Source organism: Pezoporus wallicus, unplaced genomic scaffold (assembly GCF_028554395.1).
Source record: "Pezoporus wallicus isolate ANWC-B61680 ecotype Strahan unplaced genomic scaffold, APGP_CSIRO_Pwel_v1 contig_4722, whole genome shotgun sequence".
Lineage (NCBI taxonomy): Eukaryota > Metazoa > Chordata > Aves > Psittaciformes > Psittacidae > Pezoporus > Pezoporus wallicus.
The window spans coordinates 7,833,896-7,849,301 of NW_026641840.1; the positions used below are offsets into that span (position 1 = coordinate 7,833,896).

The 15,406-nt window shown below is 40.9% G+C and overlaps 1 long non-coding RNA gene across 2 annotated transcripts; it reads right to left on the reverse strand.

Moving 5' to 3' along the window:
- Positions 1 to 1,652: 1,652 nt before the first annotated feature.
- Positions 1,653 to 11,351, reverse strand: LOC130607969 (uncharacterized). Of its 2 annotated transcripts, XR_008974404.1 has the most exons (4): positions 10,978 to 11,351; positions 9,757 to 10,038; positions 8,570 to 8,624; positions 1,653 to 1,764 (listed from the first exon to the last, which is right to left on the reverse strand). It is a non-coding gene; the product is annotated as an uncharacterized LOC130607969 (long non-coding RNA). The 2 variants fall into 2 exon arrangements; XR_008974403.1 differs by lacking the exon at positions 9,757 to 10,038.
- Between the last annotated feature and the right edge of the window lie 4,055 nt (positions 11,352 to 15,406).

The window sequence follows — 15,406 nt, forward strand, 5'->3', positions numbered from 1 at the left end:
ATTCTTCCCTTACCTAATCCACAGTTAGAAATTAAGAGAACAGGGCTCACTAAATGAAACATATTTAACTATATCTGGATTAGTTATCGATGTTCCCTTTACCATTAACAGAAAGAAATAGGCATCTCAGCTAATGAAGGCCAGGTAAATCTTACTCTCATGCTTCCTTCTCTCCAGTAGTTAAGTAGAGAGTTTGTTGGCTACCATAAACATAGCTATCTAAAGTCCTGTGAGACAAATCCTAACCTGAGTAACCACAGTTTAATCAGTTTTTATCCTTGTTGTTTCTGGATTATGAAGTTTAACACAAGTAATGATGTGTAAACCCTTTATTTCATTTGCTTGAAATAAATACCATAGTTTATAATTACCCTGTTTTCCCTGAATGGCTCCACCCTAAGTGCCCAACTGAGTAGGTATCGCTCAGCCACGCTTTCCCTTTGATGAGTAAGAAATGAGGGCCAAAGACCTGAAGAGCTTCTCTGCCCTCCTGTCTTTTAACTTCTCTCCATATTCTTCTCTCTCACCTAAGCTCTCATCACCATCCACAGCTTTTAGCAGCTGGTGGCCATGATAAAACAGGTCAGCTGCTGAAATTCTTCAGATAACTTTTGACAGCCAATTTGGATCAACAGCCTATAGGAATAGTGCATTTCTGAAAGCCACACTCAGTTTATACCCCAGTGCAAATGGCTAATGTTCAAATATGTCAAACAGCTCAGGATTAACTGCACTGGAAAGTATGAATTTAATTTCCTCTGTTTAAGAATTAGAAGAGAAGCTTGTTTTTAAACTTCACAGTTGCAGAATACTAATTTCATTTTAGGGTTGTTTTCTGTGGAGTGGTTGGTACCACATACAGCACTAATTGTTGTAGTACAACAACATGCTTAAGCACACATATAGGTTTAAGCAAGTAAGTAGCCCTAATGAAGTAATGAATATTTCACTATACTTCAGTAGGCAAGACCTGAAAGTCTGAAAAATCAATTCTACTTTTCCCTATGAAAAAGCAATAGGAAACATTAATTTTTTTAAACCTATTCACACAGTAACTACTGGCTTGACTTTGGACTGTGGTATTGTCTTGCACAATTTTCTTTCCAAGGTACTGTTTAGTTTCCTCCAGACCAGGAAGAAAGAGAGCAAGTGAGAAAGATTGACACAGGGTTGTGTTTGAGGCCAGATTACCCAGAGGCAGAAACTGGTGGGCAGCCTTCCTTGGGACCCTGTTCCAGTGACATAGTATGTCTTTTCATTAGAGAAAAACTGCTTTCAAAGGCATCATAGCAGCTCCTGAAGGACGCTCTGACTTTCAAAATGGGACAGAGAGTTACTGTTTAACACTGAAATACTATTTATTAGATAAACATTACATTTAAATAGCAAGAAAACACATGAGACCGTTGCAAAAGTTAATGTATTTTCTTTGCTGCAGCTTTGTCTTTCATGTTATTTTTCTTGAAGAAAGAGCTTGGTACAGGAGCAAAGGTTCAAAAAGCACCAGTAACATAAACTGCAATCTACTTGCTCAGTAATACTGTGTATTCTCCACACTGTTCCATCACTGATTTCGTATTTGCTCCTGAATGATTGTTTTCTTTTCCACAACTCATGGATCTTCTCATTGGTGCAGGAAGAAAGCAAAAACTTGTGTGTGACATCAGTGTGCTGCCGCAGCAATGCGTGTCATCTTACATACAACCTTTCAGGCTAAATTCTGCTCTTAATTATGCTTGATTCATGCTGTTGGCTTGCGTTCTTCTGCAGAAATTTAAGAGAGAAGAGAGATCTATTGCAAGACTATTATGGGTACAGCTCTGCTCCCATGTTAATCTTACTTCGCTGGTTACAACCAAGTTGCTCCTGATTTATATGAGTTTACCAGAGATCAGGTTCAAGCATGAAAATTATCAGGAAGCAATAGGCCTTTATGCAAAATAAAAATATTTTTCCTCATTAATCAGGAAAGGCCATGGAAAAAGTAAAGAAGTGACTTTACATTTCACTGATATGTGGGAACATTTGCCGAAGTACTAAATCCCCCTTTAAAGAAAAATAACATGTGCTAAAGCTTTAAAAGGAGTCCAAACAGAGGATTAATTGAGGAGATTGATTTCAGTTCTCCCCACCCTGGTTTAATAGGCTTTTTCCCTGGGTTTTGGGGAGTTTGGTCTTTCAAACCACTTGTTCTTAACAGCAGTAAGGAAGAAATCTGGGAATCGATTTATCGTGAGGATTTTCCATTGTACTCAATGGACATTCTGTACTGCCTTTTTTTTTTTTACATACTTTCTAGCTAATACGAATCTGTTAAAGTTTATACTTAGCATCTACCAGTATCATGTATCTTACTTAGACGTCAAACACAAAAGACCTGGAGCCTGTATTAAAACAAAAAGAAAGAAGAAAAGAACATTTCATGCCAATATTTTATTGCAACATATAGCTCTTATTTTCAGGTTGCTTGGGTCCATAAACTTGCTGATACACTACCGTGCTATAGAAGTGCCATGCATGAGCTGAAAGTCATAGACTTAGATTGAATCTGAGAACTGAAAAATCTCCCATAACAAATGTAGCATTTGACCAAAGACTAAGTCCTGGTTTGGTTTTGGGTCATAAAGGTGCAAGTCCCTCATCAATCAAGTTCTTTTTGAACTGATCTAATTCCAGGACATTAACTCTTAAGAGCCGCAGGAGCCAAAACAGAGAGGAAATTACTCCTTTTAACAGAGGATGCTCTTGTAACTGCAGCACCGTGACCCACCAACAAAGACAGCTCTGTCCCACACTGCAGGAGCAGGAGTTCAGGGCAGCTCTGCTCAGGGAGCTTCATCTACTCCTGGTCATACCACAGGTGGGGGACAAGCAGTTGGAGGCAGCTATTTCTCCACGTTGCTCTAACCTCCTGCTATTTAAAGCTCTGGCACAGAGCAGTCTGATCCAGCTTTACTGCAGCTCTGCTAGCGGATTTGGTCCTGCGCTGCATATGCCGGTGTAACTCGGACCAGAGTCAGACGCGCCAGGACAGATCCTTGGCTGCGTTTGCAGACCACACACCTAGCCTTACATCAGCTAGGAACAGCGAGAGCTGGTAAAAAACCAGAAGCGGAATACTCCTGGCTTTTTAACAGCGTAGTTTTTAATTGTGAAAATGTTCTTCCAGGTTTACTTAAGCCACAAGAGATCAGAACAGCAGGCAGGGGACCAGCTCCCCAAAAGAGTGTTCAAGGCCAGGCTGGACGGGGCTTTGAGCAACACGGTCTAGTGAAAGGTAACCTTGCCTGTGGCAGGGGGTTGGAACTGGATGAGCTTTAAGGTCCCTTCCAACCCAAACCATTCTGTGATTCTCTGATCCTATGAAGACTATCCCAGGCACACCCCTTTCTCTCTAGGAACAGATATGCCCATACTATGGCCAGAAACTGCTGACTCCCTGATGCAAAGCACATGATCTGGCCCCTATACCACATTTTCTGTCAAAGCTGTACCTAGAATTTATGAAACTCTGGTGATTTTTTTTTTTCCTTCTGTTCTGTTTTAGATCAGGCTGAGAATTCATCTGAGCATTCAGAGATTTTTAATATCATCCTTTTCTAGCTAAACAGGCATAATGTTTCATTATTTTCCCACATTGCAGGCTTTCCAAAATGTATTGCTTTTATAAGTCTGAATGTAAGAAGAGGGAAAGAAAATGGGTAATTATATGTCCTATCCTTTCTTATCAAAGCTGTGTATTGGAAAAGAGGGAGAAATTGAGAAAAATTGAGAATAAAATTTATTGCAGATATTATGTCTCAGCTGAATGTCTTCCAACAGAGCTTCCTCTCCCAAACCTTGTGATTTCAAGGACTGTGTATGGTACATCTCATACGCAAGGATTTACTTGGGTTTCTTTTGCAATGCCAAAAAACAACATTTCCAGTCTAACTCAAATAGCAGGGTAAAAAGTGTGTTCAGTGATATCTCCCAGAACTACAGCTGCATTATAATTGTACAGAGAATTTAAAATGCCTGGCCTGCCTATAGAAACCAGCCGGTAAGAAGAGAAAAAAAGAGAAAAAATAAAAGAAGACAAAACCCTATTCCTACAGGAACCTGAAGGAAAACACAATTAGTGGATGTTCCCACTTACTCTCCAAAACCTGTAGCATGTGCTCCTTTCCCCAGGACATATATTAATGATCTCAAAGGGTTGTTTGCCTGTCACATTACACCCTGGAGCTTTGAATCAATATTTGCCTACTCCCGTCAACCTCAAGCTCTTAAAAGTCATGACTCCTACCCCAGGCCAGTATGTGATGAGCTCCTAAATCCTTACACACTTTTCCCAGCTTTTTCATTTTTCATTAGAAAGTTTAAATCATATTTTTAGATCACATTTCCCCTTGCCAGCTATCCACACAGTATGTACAGTGCTGCCAGGTCTAAAATAGTGAGAACATTGAGAAATACTTTTAGAAGTTCTTTACAAGACCTCTACCTTGGAGTCCTACATGTGGTCAGGTCACAGTGGCTTTGTTTGGGTGTTACTTCTCCCTCACATCAATTCAGTGGCTTCAGCCCCACATCTACAACTTAACTTTGCAAGGAGCTCAGCCTAGAGAGCAAAAGCATGCACACACTCTCCAGCTATAGATCAGTTCATCCCTCAGCCTCACATCTGTTTCTTGACCTAGCATCACCCCTGCTCCTTCTGCAGCACTGGAGGCTCCATGTCTGATGGGGTCAGTCCAGGGAGGGTTCACTCTCTCCCCTCCTCCTTGTCCTGAAGGGGGCTCCTGCAGATGCCTTCTGATACAGATGAGAAGAGCAGATATGGGGCAGCAAGGACCACAGTCCTTCTGAACTTCTGGGTCTTTTCCTCATCCCCTCTTCTTCCCTCCTGTGGGATTAACATGGGGCTCTCCCTTCTCTACCTTCCTACATAAAATGTCATCAGCTCATGCACAAGAGGGAAGGAGCCCTGTGGGCTGCTCCCAGCAGCCTCACTGGATTCCCCATAGCTGCTTGGGACATGGCAGAGGCAGCTAGCCAGGACTGCAAAGCATGCAAGGGCTGCGACATCTTATGCCACTGGGACCTCGGTGTCTCTTTGACATGCTCTAAGTACCAAGAAGTCTTAAAATGGGGCGACAATGTTTCTTCTCACTGGTCCTGGGCAGCGCCTGTCAGGCTGGACATACTCAATCACCCTAGCAGGAGACGTGTTGTGTCTAGAGCTGCTTTCCAGTGACTTCTTTTATCTCTTCAACTAGAAATTCCGTGGCACTCCCTTTAATAAAACATCCACTTTATCACTGTTTCTCATTATTTCCAGTGACCAAGCTGTAGTTAAACATGCAGCTATCAATTACAGTTACAGTTCACTACTCAAGTAGTAAAATCAACTAATCAGTCTTTCACACTCGAGACAAGCTTGAAGTTTGGCCTTGATTTCTGAGACAGATTATCGTAGTTCTAAGTTGTAATTATACTATTCAGTTATAACCGGCTACTGGAGTTCCCCAGAACCAGTGAGAAAACGAGGAAATCTAAATGAAAACAATGCATTTTTAGGCACAGAGAATGGATCAAGTTCCTGGAATGAAAACTGCGCAGGATGACACGAGTGTTATGAGTTAAGGCATACCCAGTGGTTTATATGAAAGATCATGTACCGCATAGAAATTCAGTTTTGAGGTGAATGTGTGGTTTGGGTTTGAACTTTACATGGGATAGACTTGCACACTTTCCAATGCACTCAGCTCCTATACGTCTATTTTGTGGTAATCTACTGATTTTCTGATACTAAAGCCTTGCATAGGTAAAAAAGAGGAAGAATGGTTACTTGTTTATAAATCCTACCTAGTCAGCATTATGAAGCACAATTAATACTTCCACAGACTGTGTTTAAAATGAGGTCCAGCCTACTGAGTAAGGCTAAAGAAAGAATAGCAGGGGATAAGTGTTGCTGCATCCCAAATTGCGATGGCCTGTCCTATATTTTAGTATCTGGGAGATTATGAAGAACATCCAGGCAGCAGAGGTCCCCGTAAGATTCAGAGAAACAATGTGGAAGACCTACATGAAATCAGGATGAAACACTCAGGAGAGTTAGGAAACCTAAGAATCTAGAGACAGCTGCCTCAAATATGCTAGGGAGAGAATGGAGAAACAGGTTGTCTATGGAATAGTAACAGTTGAGAAGTTTGCTACTGCTGAGTGGAGTAGCAACAGAACAAGATAAGGTGATGGTGAGAAACCCAGCAGGCTCTGGGTGATTGTCAGATCCAAACTAATGTACCAACTGCACCCATTACTTCATATACATTTTGTACATACTCACATATTACCCTGCACCTCAAATTTCACTTTTGTTTGTCAAACACACACAAAAAGGAGCATGTTTCTCTTCCACCCCATTTCTGTAAACAGTAAATCAGACTTCAGAGAGCTCATAATTTTTGCTCATAGGAGTCAGACTAATAAAACCCATTCTGGATACAGTGCTGCATCCTTCCTTTTTGGATGCTCTTGTCCTGGAATGGAATCTGTTAAACGAGAGCCCTGGTCCCAGTGGGCACCTCCTGACAGTGATACACGCAGCAGCAGAGGTTCTAAGTGAGCAGGTGGTGTGGGAATGAATGGTATGTTGGGGAGGGAACCTAATAGAAAAATGTCATAGAACAAGGTAAAAATGAGAGCCCACCTCACTTCTAATCAGCTCCCAGATAGATGCCTAAGTGATTTAACGAGGACCGCCTGAAACCTCATCTGGATTTAAACACTTAAACTGTCCTTTTGGCTCTCAGTGGCCCACTTTTCATGATTTTAAAGATGTCCTGCAGTGATTATCCATTATTTACTTAATACCTTCTTGTTTAAAGCACTTGGCTAAGTGACAGGTCTAGGATGAAGGAATTTCTCTGAGTAGAGCAACAACGGAATAAGGGAGAGCAAAACTGTTCGCTGCTGCTGTCAAAGCTGTATCATCATCACAGCAAACAGAGAGAGACTTGTGATGCTGAGAGCAAAGCTAGGGGGCAAGGGCAGCCCCCAGCCAAAGGTAATCCTTTATTCCACGTCTCAAACTTCAGGATGCTCATACAGCAGGAATTAACAGTCACTACTAAAATAAGAAACAGTGCTGGGAAGGCAGATAATCCCAGATCTCCAGTTGGGTTTACTTATACCTCTATTTCCTTGCTTGTCCTCAATCCCACTCTCTCTTAACCTTCCCTGGTCAGATGAATGGTTACTTTCCTGCCCTGCACCCTGCGCCCTTTCTCCAGCATAGTTTTCAGGCTATTCCTCTGCAATATAAGGGATAATGAATTTTAGCCCTTAAGCTGTGGATGGAAGAGAAACAAGGCAGCCAAGCCTCAGGTTAGTGTTCTGGTGACCAGTATTGAAGATGGAAATCACATTCTCCACAATCAGCTATGTGGATCTGGGCCTTAACTTCTTCCAATTGGCATGCACCCCTTTGATTTTCTAAGCTGAGGCTGCCTTTTAGGAAGTACCAATGCAGACACAAATTTTCTGAAGAGACTGCTCTCCTCACCCTGTATTGTGTGCTATGTCTTTGACCAAGTCTTAACTTCAAAACTATATAGAATAGAAAATGAAATGAAAGACATTTCTTCCCTCTTTCCCCCCGTTAAAATCAGTTTTCATTTTGTGTGTGTGTGTTTAGCTACATTTGATAAACCACAAACTAGGGGTCAGTGAAATATCGCCATGGTTTGACATAGATTTGACAAGTACTAACCAATCCTGACAAATTTCCCACCAGTTACATTCTAAGATACAGTTTTGCTGCTGGATGAAAGAACAGGACTTTGTGGGTGAGCAGATTTCTCAGATCAGCACAATGAGAAGAATGAAAAGGATCCCAACTAACACATGCACAGAAAACACTGGATTTTAAGTACAAAAGAAATGTGCCAAAAGATTGTACAAAAAGTTGCGATTCTGCAATTCTTGTACCCAATTTTAAGTGCAATGACTCATGTGCTTTCCTTTGATGCGACTAAACAATGTACAGAATAAAACCATGCTGTATTGCAGAGAATCTCAAACCAATCTGAAGAGTACAGGCAGTCCTGAGAAATTGTCTTCCCAAATAGCTTAAACTGGCCAGATAATTCAGTGTGAGTTTACCAAATCTGGCTTCGCTGACTCCAGTGTTTTAACTTTCTGGATTTTCCATTATATCAAGCTTAACTACATTAAATGAAAACAAAGAAATATAAGGCATATTTAGCTGAGGTGACTTGACATATTTTCACATGTCAACCTTGACAGATAGGCAGTGCCTGAGAAGATGACACTTCCAAAGGAACGATGCCTTTTTACATCCAGTACCTCAGCTTACTTAATTGTTGACACTTCACAGAGGCAATTAATATACCATGAACCATACAGGATGGAGAATGAAAAACTACAACATTTGGCAACAGTCCTTTCTAACTAGACCTAGAAGAGGCTTAGTGCTAAAGGGAGCTGTCAGGGCTGTGGCAAATTATATAGTGACACTCAATGGAAGAGAAGAAACCTGAAAAATAGATCAGTATTTACTTACCAACTGTTCAGGTTCAGCTTCGGTGAAGTTACTCGATACCTGAATCTGGTAAATACTTGGGGAGGAAAACAATAAGCATTCAAATTCTGTCAACATTTCTGATTTTCAGAAATGCGGCCCACTCATCATCCTCCTCTGCTTCTGTTGGGTTTCTGGCTCTTTACTATCTCAAAAAAAAAACAACAAAACATCCTTTAGTTTATTTATTCATAACTTTTATGTTTCCATGAACTCCCATGTTCCCATGTTTTACGACTCAAATGTTTTCTGAAAATGTCTTTCAAAGTCATTTCGAACTGCTAAAGGAAGCAGAATTTTAAATTTGTCTGTGTGAACTAGCAGCATAGTGCCTTTACCCACTAAGATGCAGAAACAATATCATGCAGCCTCATACGTGGGAATACAAATAATTTGAATAATAAACATCAAATACTGAAAATATGATATGCATTTAAAACAAGGAAAGCAAATCTATTGCATGCTTTCAATACTACGAATGTGAGTGGGCTTTACTTTGGTTTGTGTCTCATTTTTTCATATTTATCTTCCAAAATTACTTTCAACAAATGTTGAAAATCGTTCATTTGTTGATACTCAATATAAAGACACAGTAAAATGTGTTTCATCTAGCAGAGAGAGAAAATACTTCTGATGACATTATCGTTTCTGTCGCACTTTAGAGGTCTATCTAAAATTCTATTTAAGTCTGATTGAATTCTGTTCCCCCTTTTCATTGTCAAAGTAATGGCTATTTAGGCAATGGAATACATTTTTCCATGTGTATGTTACCTGCAAGTTTTGCCTTTATGGCTTCTGAACTGATTGTCATAATGCATATTATTGAGGCAAAAAGACCTAGGAAACTGTGAGACAACTCATATTTAAATCATAGTCTTAATGATACCTGAAAGCATATTCCCAGTATATGAATTTTAAATCTACCTAAATATTTGTACTCTATTATCGCACCCATCCTATCAGCATCAAAACAATGTCATGCAAAGTTATTATTTGAAGCTAATAGCTGCATTCAGTTATATAGCTTGCATAGAGAATACTTCTAGAGAATAGTTCACCCCAAATGATAAGAAATATACTAATTTTATAAATCCTTCTGAAATATTTTTTTAATATGAAAACCAAACAAAATTTACTACATTAGTGACCTTCTTCAGGTGGAAGTTTACTTCTTCAGGTGGAAGACTATTTCATTCCTTTCACTCTTAGTGTGGTAGTCAAAAAATACTATTTCAAGACAGCATCTGCACATGTTGGGGACTGCTGTCAAGGTCAGACCTTACTTTCACCTGAGTCCAATTGACTGAGAAATTGTTTCATTAACAGTAGTTTTGATGAAGACCTAATGCTGATGTTTTTAGTGTTTCCTAGAGATACTTTTCCTAGGCATGTTACGTGGCTGAAGACAAAAGGAGAATTCCCATTGGTTCAAATGTCCAGAAGGCCAGGTCCTGTATTCGTGGAAATAATAAATATATTAATAAAGTCAAAACTCCATAAGATTTGCAAAACCAAATCATTACAGCAATGTAAATTTATCCATGTTCATTTTGAATCTAAATTCTGGGTGGCACAAACAAATTAGGCTAAAGATAAACCTAGCATGGGAATTAAATGTTTAATTTGTTTTTAAGAATGTGTTTTGCTTTTTGCAACTGGTGCATCGGTCACATAATAATGGAGGAGACTGAAATCTATAATCATAATAGCATCCTTGCATTAGACAGAAGTAATGCATGGGGAAAAATAGAAAATATTTCAGGCAGCAAATGTCATCTGCGTCCCCATACATGAATAGGCTCTAGCAGATTACACTTTTGTACAATCATTACTCAGTGCCTCAATCAGGCTACTCACATTTTAATTTCAATTTGATTTAATTGCAAGAATTGTAATTTCAAAAGAAATTATCAGTACAGAACCGAATAGTGTTTTATCTTAATTACAGCTTATTCTTCATGTCATCTATTCTTCTCTGAGGATGATGAATAATTGATTACATGATTTGCCACAATTATTTGATGAATAATCAATGGTATTCAATCAATTTGTTTAGCGATTGTACTTTGCAATTTACATTTAAGTAAAAGATTAAGATCTTCTGCACAGTTAAATAACGAACTATGTTTAAATAATGTTAAAACCGTAACACAGTGAAACAAAAGCTAATCAAGTTAGGGTTGTGATTTACACTTGTGCCACTATAGAGAAGGAAAAGGACAAATGGTATGGTGTATTATCCTTAACTTCTAACACCCTGGACTCTCAAAGTGTAATTTTTAAGTAAATTGGATTTAATAAGAACAAAAGATTCTTAAAAATTATCATGGATATTTACCCAAAATAATATTTATTGCCTTCATCAAGGTTTTTTTCTGTGCAGTACTTACAAATCTGGGTTGATCTTATGAAACGGCTAATCATCAAGTGTCTCGGTGGATGTGGGATCAGACATATGCTCTCAAAGCTGTTTCATCTCTCAAAGTGAGGACAACAGAAGGATGTTCAATCTCAGTATCTCCTGTCGAAACAGAAACACCTCCAGGCAATGAAATGGACACACTCCTGGGGAAAGCACTGTGAAAAATCCATAGTAGCATCATAAGCATACAGGTAGGAGTCTAATGCCTGCTGGGACTGGGAAATAGGTATGCAAAGGACCACTGGGTTTCTGAGTATTCGTTTGGAACTAGAGAAATGTTGGAGTTTTGCCACTGTTTCTAGAATACAACTAGATTTATCTGCGACCACTTGGAATGCAGAGTACAATCATCCATGGCAGGAAAATGTGGGGATGTTTTCCAAGAGCTGCTCCAAATGTCACTGAAGCTAGCAGGACTGACTCCAGCTCCAGTGGGAGGGAGTACAAGGCACAGCAGTGGATCTCAGAAACAGGACTGGGATTACTTACATGCATTGTAAACTAAATTAAACGTTGTTCTTTTCATCTCAGTCAAGTTGCTGATTTTATCCTAGTCCATAGGAGATAACTAGGCTAGAAGAACCCAATGGAGAAGTCTGTGTTCAAAAGCAGGGTGTGAATCCTACATATAAGGATAACATTTTAGCCCAGGTACAGAGGACAGAGGGAGCTAAACAGCTAGAGAAAATGCCTAGGAATTAAATCCATAAGAAACCTTTTTCAGGAGGCCATGCAAAGATTCAGCTAACTTTTAAACACAGATTAGGAAGGACCATATAGCTGAAAAGTTATGGAGCCTATGGATAAGGCCAAAACAAATCAAACAGGCAAAAATTAGCAGGTGAGCTCCCCAGAAGCAGCTGCTCTGTGCTTCACACCACAGAGAAAAGCTAAACCAAAATAGGACAGTACAAACTGACCTTGCAAAAACTTAAATCTTGCCCCTAATCTAACACAAATTTTGTTTTAAATACTCAGTAAAACCACCAGGCACCTGTGAGGTGGCCAATGTCAGTATAAAGACCGCTGTGGTTCATTCCAACTCTCCATCTCCTTTTTCTATTCCCCAATATTTAAACTGCTTTACTACTTAGACAGCATAGTCTGGCCTGTGTCTTCTGTATTAGCTGAATCCAACAGCTCTAGATCATAGGACCAGGGTTGGAAGTATCTCTAGGGTCCATCTGGTCCAGCCATCTCTTCCAAGCCAGGTTAGCCTCAAAGCTGTATCAGTGTTAGATCACATTTTTGCTGCCTAGCTGAGGAGCTATTTTTGTTCACGTCCCTGCATTGCAGTCACATCTCTGTGTGTAAGATTTTTAATATGAAAACATAGGATACTTTAAAGATAATAAGAAATAAAATATTTCCTGGGAGAGATAGGATTGGAAAAGAAGATCTGATGGATTGCTCTCGGCATTTTCTTCCAGGGTAACTGTGTGAATTTGCACGGTTGCTTTTCCCCCTTCTTCAAAATCACACAAAAACTTTTGATACTTCACATTTTTAAATTGCAAGTGTCTGCAACATAGGCCAAAAATTGCATTCCTCACATGAAATTCATAACTGTCAGCACTACTTTATAGAGAAAAATCCTAGAGTATATTTTAGATACATTTTTCATAAAATAGGTAACAGTCCCATGAAAGTTGCAGTTTTTGCTATGTTACAGTAACAAAGCTGGGACTCCAGCCCTTTTTAAACTTGCTTGTCAGTTGTTACTATGCTTTTTCTTGCATAAATATTTTGGAATATTTAATGGAAGTTTAAGATACATAAATAGATATTGTAATTCTGGGCCTTTTTAATGTGGAAGTTTTCCTTATACTCTCTCAGCCCACTCCAGTGGCAGAGTAGACCCTACCCTCCAGTTATCCAGATTTCAGGTGGATGAAAAGTGCATGCAACTAAAAACTGCGAGCAGTCCCCGAGGGTTGAATGCAACCAACCCACAGGAGAACTGAGTAGCTCCCACAGAAAGTGCAAAATAAATCAGGGAGAATATTATAGATCCTTCCCCAGAACCTGCATTTGTAGATTGTGATTTGTTACCTTATTTACTAGTGTTTGCAGGGTTACAGCTGTATTTGTTCTCTGGCACAAATAAAGTCCCCTAGGTTCAAAAAGAAAACTGTTTGTGCTGTTTCATCAGGACTATAGTTGGTAACTTGGACAGGCTTTATTTCTGTCCATGTTGTGAAAACCAGATCTGGTTATAACACTATTAAAGCAGTTATGCTGGATTTGCATTGCAGACATGGCTGTAGAATGGGTAAATTACATTACTGTAGCAAACTTCCCAGGCTGCCCATATGGTTAAGTAGAAACTAAGAGTTTATAGCTTAATTAGAGGCATTTGTAAGTGAGGATCAGATAAACAGATACACAACTTAAAAGAGTGCATTGGCCATAAATTTTTTCATTCCAGATTCAGATCTGCTAATATATGACTGTAATCACCTTTGACAAGGTTATTTACAAGCCAAGCAATCTTATTTCCTATGCCTTTGGAACCTGAAGTGGGAAGAAATAAATGATGAAAATCATGCAATGCTGCCAGCACAGTCTAAACATATTTAGATCTTGTTGATAAGTGCTAGCTACACCAAGGCTTGCATAGGTGGCAAGGGGGAAGACAGGGTGAGGGACAAACAGCTTTGTAGCAGCAGCAGTACAAGCAGCTCTTTTGACATCTTTGTTGTCTTCTTCTTCACTTTCCCTTTAGAATGGGTTCATTTTTTCACACTTCTGCTTCACTCTTCATGTTTTTTCTTGAATTACAGGAGAAATCCAAAATCATTCTGATGGAAAGAGTGACAAAGGCTGCCTCTTCTGAGGCTTCACCTGTCTGTACAAGTGGTTTTGCTTTCTCTCTGCAAACTTCCACACAGATGTAATCTGGAAGCGCCTATTTTCAGGCTTGGTTAAGATTTAAAAGGAGTCGTTCAGCGGTGTGACAGTGATACTACATCCAGGATGCAAGGAAACGGCAGAGCAGAGCACCCAGGGTTAGAATTGCAGCTGAAGCTTCTAAGGTGATAAGTAGGTTTAACACTCTTGCCTGTAATAAAGCTGTAGCCTAGGGTTGTAGCCTGAAGTTGTTTCCTGTGTGTTACATTTTTATTTTTTCGGATACAGAAAGCTGATTTTGACCAGATTGGACTCCAGATAACAAACTTAGGCTGCTAACACAGGAAAACCAAATGTGCTTCAAAGCACGAAGGGAAAATTGCCATTTCCTAACCTCAGACAATTCCTATTTAGAGAGTCAAGAGAGACACTGCTAAACTACAGACCAAATTTCATCTTTATATTAAGCTTTCTCAGTTCCAAACACATTTGTTTCACCAAGTAGGGAGTTTCAAATCGCTGAGAAGTCTCTCTGGTAACATTATCTCACCTTCTGATTTGCATCTATAGAAAAAAAACCAGCATTGAGTTAAATGTCTCCATTGTTACTCATCCTTCCCTTGGATTTTTTCACAGAGGATTAAAACACTATGAGACCACTAGAAAACCAGGAGCTCAGCTCACATTGCTTAAGGCGTGTGAGGTGTGAGCAACTGAAACAAGGGCTGCCAACTCCAACAGCTTGAACAGACACCAAAAAAAAAAGAGTGCCCAAAAGCGAAGGGATTTAAATGCATACTTGGCTACTTCACCATCCTCAGAATGCCCACCACATCCTTTAATGCCTACCAAGTGCGTTTTGCCATGTTTTTTACATTAACACTGTAACTGGGGCTGCTTGGCTTTGCGACATGCCCACCGTTGCCAGCCCTCCCAGAGAGCTCCGCACAGCCAGGAGGGCAAAGGCTGATGGCAAGGGCTAAGGTCTAATGGTGACGACGACCCTGCTCCCCGTTCTCTTTAGCAGCGCCCCGGGTGCGATAGATGGGGAAGTGCAGCCCGCCACCAACACCGTGGCCCGCATAGCCGGCCGGAGCGGGCTCCATCGCCCACCTTCGCACGGACTAGCAAGGCAAGTCTTTAATTAACTTCCCCTCCCCTGCTCCCTCGGGGAGGAGAAGCCAGCGACAGCCCCCATTGCTCATCCGAGCGGAGTAAAAGGAGGGGTCCCTGCCTGCCCCAAGCTGGGGGTCAATGGCATTGCCACAAGTCACCCCGCGCCCACCAGCACCACCGCACATCCCCACGGGCGCGGCCTGGCCGGGCCCCGCCCCGACGGGTTTTCAGGGCGGCCGGCCGGCCCCGGCCCGACGGCGATTGGCGGGCGCTGCGGGCGGCAGCCAATGGGCGCGGCGGGACGCGCATGTCGCCGTCCGGGCGCGGGGCGGTGGAGCCCCATTAGGGCGGGGAGCGGGCGCGGGGCTCGGCCACTCGCGGCGGGGCGGCGCAGCGCGAGGCCGCGCAGGAGGCTCCGGGCTGACCGTGCC